The sequence below is a fragment of the Xenopus laevis genome, chromosome 3S, assembly GCF_017654675.1.
Source record: "Xenopus laevis strain J_2021 chromosome 3S, Xenopus_laevis_v10.1, whole genome shotgun sequence".
In the NCBI taxonomy this organism is placed as follows: domain Eukaryota; kingdom Metazoa; phylum Chordata; class Amphibia; order Anura; family Pipidae; genus Xenopus; species Xenopus laevis.
Genome location: NC_054376.1, coordinates 46,733,923 through 46,739,191, shown reverse-complemented (window position 1 = coordinate 46,739,191; position 5,269 = coordinate 46,733,923).

Here is a 5,269-nt window from a genome sequence, read left to right as displayed (position 1 = left end):
CATGTCTGTTCCATTGTATTGCATGCTAAGTCTGTCCGGCAGTCAAAGGCATATAAAACACTGTACAGATATGGGATCTATTATCGGGAAACCCGTTGTCAAGAAAGCTCTGAATTACAGAATGGCTATCTCCCATAGATTCCATTTTATCCAAATAATCCAAAATGTTTTATTTCCTTTTATTCTGTAATAATAAAACAGTACCTTGTACTTGATCCAAACAAAGATATCATTAATCCTTACTGGATACAAAACCAGCCTATTGGGTTTATTTCATGTTTACATGATTTTCTAGTAGACTTAAAGTATGAAGATCCATATTATGAAAAGATCTGCTATCTGGAAAACCCCAGGTCCTGAGCATTCTGGATAACAGGTCCCATTCCTGTACTTGCAGTTGTAATTGTCTCCCATAGGCCCCAATAGTAATATGACAGTGTGTTAAAGAACAAGTTTTGTTTGGTCTGTTCCACAAATCAGCTGTGTGGCAGCATATGGATATCATAAACACACTTCCCTATTATTTATACCCCTTCACATTTATGTAAATATTAAACCACAGAGGTCCATTCATAATTTATTTTAACCTGTTTGAAAACTGAAAGTTCACTTATCAACACTGCAAATCACATATATTAATCCAGGGTGAGGGGTCAGCTAGCATGCTTGTTATGACTTTGCATGGTTGAATATAAAGCATATATATATATATATATATATATATATATATATATATATATATATATATATATATATATACTGTAAATACAGTAAATGAACAAACATGATGGTTTTTATCTCTACATTCTTAGAAGAATAACAAGAAGAAAAGGTATTGTTTACCCTCTGCTGTTGCTTTCAGGCTTTGCAAATGAGCTCATTGGTTTTTGGTTGTCTAACTGGCTAATGCCAGTTACTTTATATCACATGCACTAAAAGGGAAGCCATCCTGTTTTATAGTTTGTGTGCCCCTTAAAATTGGTTATTACAACTGATCTGTCTACACCTGTATTACTCCCATTTTACATACATCGACAGAGATGAGTTTGTCAATTTTGTTTTGAAAAATGACTATAATGTAGATTCATTAGTTGATATCTAAACTCAGAAGCAAAGTGCATATATATGTATTATATATAATAAACCATTTTGCAATATACTTTCAATTTTATTCTGTAGTACAGGTAACGGACCTGTTATCCAGAATGCTTGGAACCTGGGGTTTTCCGGATAATGGATCTTTCTGTAATTTGGATCTTCATACCTTAAAACGACTAGAAAAGCACTTAAACAAGAATTTAACCCAATACATTGGCTCTGCTTCCAATAAGGATTAATTATATCTTAGTTGGGATCAAGTACAAGGTGCTGTTTTATTATTACAGAGAAAAAGGAATTGTTTTTAAAAATTTGGATTATTTGGATAAAATTGGGTCTATGGGAGATGGTCATTCCATAATTCAGAGCTTTCTGGATAACGGATCCCATATCATAGTTGTAATATACAAATAAAAAGCACTTGATCAGTGTTGATGGATTTGTGATTAACTTGCTAGTGGGCCATTAGCACGCCTGTCTACTGAGCAGAGTGGCAGCAGATTAAATCCAGTTGCAGAGAACAAAATATGGATAAATAATAAAAGTAAATAGGAAAGTGGCTTATTTTGTCCTACTGTAGCAGAATACAGTGCAATTTGTTTCTGATTATATAGACCTTCTATGCTGTACTTAAAGTGGAACAATAACGCATGTAAGATGCTAATTGTAACTAACTTATGTTAATAGAGATACTTTCTTAAATATTATGCTACTCCATGCCTGAATTTTGTGTGAGGTGCCACCATTTTTTTTTAGTTGCCTACAGCCATGAGAGTGGCCATTTATTCCAGATGTCCATATTTCTACCCAATGTTTTTGGGTGTGCGTCCATTGGACTGGCAGCACATTGACAATTACAAACAATGTTTGGGGGAATGTTTCCTAAGTTCTGTTTATGAACTAGTGTTGGACGATGAATTCAGTAAGCCGTCAATAGCAACGTGGGAGAGTTCAGGGGAGGAATCAGAATCTCCAGCTGATTTCAAAATGGACTGGCAATCTGTGGGTTCTGGAAAATGCCAGAGGGGCTGCTATAAAGTCCCATAGAAAGTCAGTATTTAGTGGGCTGGTGGAGGCTGTTTGGGCCTCTGTGTGGGCTGATTGGGCTTCTGTGTACCTGAAATGCCAGGGCTTATTTTAATTCTCAGTCTATGGGGCCTGTACAGACCATTGCAAAATATTAAAAGCACATGAGATGCTGTGTGTAGCCAAAGCAAGGGAGTCAACATCTGTGTGCAAGGGCCCTAAAGCTGGATACAAGAGGTGCAATATATGAAGCCAGTATGGTTCTGAGCAAACCTAGGCCAATCACCTCAAATATGGGTGTTTGACTGGCCTTCTGTGGGAGGCTAAATAACATGCAATAACATGTCCTAGCTCCTCAGGTAACATTTGTAAGCAACCTTAGAATCTGCAAATCAAACTGACCACACAGAACAGCAGATTCTTGGGAAACGTTGCACAAAGAATCACTTCTAGAAGACTAATACCAAGCTGTACTCCTTGTGGAAGTGACTTAGCACAGGTGCTGCACAGAGAAGCAGCAAACAAATGATACAGACATCTGTAAATACAGGGCTATCCTTAAAAATGTCACTTCTGACAAAGATGGATGTCAAAATGCTGTGACCCAGAATGCCCTAAACCTTTATTGAATAATAGAAGAAATAATGGAAAAAAAACAGAATTCTGAGAGAAATAATGAGCACACATGTATTAAAAATGGTCAGTGTTGGACTGGCCCACCAGGATACCAGGAAAACTCCCGGTGGTGTCATTAGGCCCTCATGCTGCTAAACATTTGGCGTATTTCATGGCCATTTCCGAAGAGGCTAAATAGATGGAATAATAGATTATAGGATGTATAGTATGTATAGAAAGGAGATAGGAGAATAGAGGTTGTGGGAGAGTGGGCCCCTGGTCTAAGGTCTTTGGGTGGGCCAGTAGTCTCAGTTCGACACAGTGGGCCCAATTCGACACTGAAAACGGTTAAAAAGGTTTTACAGTTATTTGTAAATGTATCTGCAGAGTAGAGCAGTATTTTTGAAAAATGCAGCAAGAATATGCCTAACAGCCTCTGCTATAAATATAAACAGTCATATAGACACTACTTTTACCTGCAAATATAAGCTTTAAAACAGCTGAAAATTTTTATGAATGAATGAATATTCAAAAATTACATTTTCTATCAGTTTATATAGTTATAATAGTTTGGTGGAGTCTGATATTGAAAATGAGTTTCCCTACTTCGACTCGCACCATAAAAGTGCTCTATAATAACTACTGCATTTATCCCATTACATTGTGTTCTAACCGCAACTGCCCATGGAAATACCTTTGTATGCCTTTTTATTTATGTAAAAGCAAAATCCTTTTAGCAAAGCACAGGGGTCTTTAAAAACAGCTTTTGTTAAAGTCCAGATCCCTGCATCCCTGTTCTGGACTGGAGAGAGGGGCTTGTGCCAGATATGAGCATTAGAGGCTTATTATGTATTACTGCATTACATTGGCTTACATTGAAAGGCAATGTTACATCAAAGTACAGTAGACATCCAGTTGGTGCTCCTAAGCATATGTAATCCGTGGAGCTATAAAATCTAGACATTGATCCATCCATGCTATAATGAACCGCGTTGGGCAGTTTGGAAGCAGCCTGACCTTGTCATCCAAGGTAATTCCCTCCTGGGATCTGGGCATTAGGCTTTTATGGGACACCTCAGGTAGCTTCAGAGCTAATCTCATTATGTATAGATGAGAGCAGAGGTATGCAGACTGCACAGCTTGTATACACGTCTTATTGTGCTGCTTGTGGGCGTAAGTTTTACATGGCTAAAAACCTCTTCTTTGTAAAACTCGTTTGGCATTTGGGATTGCAAATAAAGGTAGAATGAACTACTGGAAACACCATTTCTAACTCAGAGCTATTCACAGGAATCAACATACAACTTGAATGCAGCATGGCCTCAAAAAAACCCAATTTGTAAGTATATGTCATTCAGTCCTGCAGCATTCAGTGACTTTTCCAAGGGTCAGTGCAGGAATGTCCGTTCATTAGCGATTTATCACAATGCTGGTGCATTGATGCTTAACGTCTTAAGCTTTCGGAGGGGCTTAGAAGTCACTGCTCAAGAAGTGTTAATGGTGCCCCCTGCACCAAAGAGCTGCTTGTTACTCATAAACTCAGCAGCAATCCAACAGCTGGTTGTTAAGAGAGTTGCCAAGAGTCGATAAAGGGATTTTTGACATATAAATCCTGTTCTGTGTCATAAAAAAAACACAAAGAGTTCTATTTAAAGTTCAGGATCGACCAGATTTAAAAATAGCCGTTTCCAAAAGTGTGATGCAGTTTGGTTTGTGTTGCACTGATACTCATACTGTAGTCCTTTCTACCGTCTCTTCCTTTGTATCTACTTCAGCAATCTATACCTGTTTATAAAACCAGCTGTAGATTTACACTTGCACACTGTTCCCTAATATAAAGTGCATGCACCCGCACACTTGACAATAGGAACTGGGTGATTTCAGTTTTTAACGTTTCATACTTCTATCATCACCTTTCTCTTCTGATCTGTTATATAGGCTAGCAAGCTCTGTGCTGTATCTTGTAATAGAACTAAGGAACTTGATGGTTATCATGGAGCATTGTCTGAATTGTTGGTATATGTCTTTGATTCTTCATTCCATGTTAGATGCTCACTAATAAGGTTGCCAGTTGACCAGTAAAAATGACACTTAAAGGAGAAGGAAAGGTTAAAACTAAGTTAGCTTTATCAGAAAGGTCCACCTAAATATATCAGTGAACCTTCAAATGAGTGCTGCTCTGAGTCCTCTGTCAATAGAAACAAAGCATTTCTTTCCTTCTGTTGTACACATGGGCTTCTGTATCAGACTTCCTGTTTTCAGCTTAAACCTCCTTGCCCCGGGCGTGAGCATGCTCAGTCTGCGCCTCTTCCTCCCCCTCCCTTCTCTGCTGTTATCTGAGCCCAGAGCTATTAGTGAGTAGGGAGAGACTCAGGCAGGAAGTGATGTCACACCAAGCTAATACTGCAGCTGCTATACTAAACAAACAGAGAGCTTGTAGAGCTTTTTACTATGGTACAACATTCTACAGAATAAATATAGCATTCTAGCTTGCAATATTGCAGCTAATCTATTGGCAATAAAATGCCTC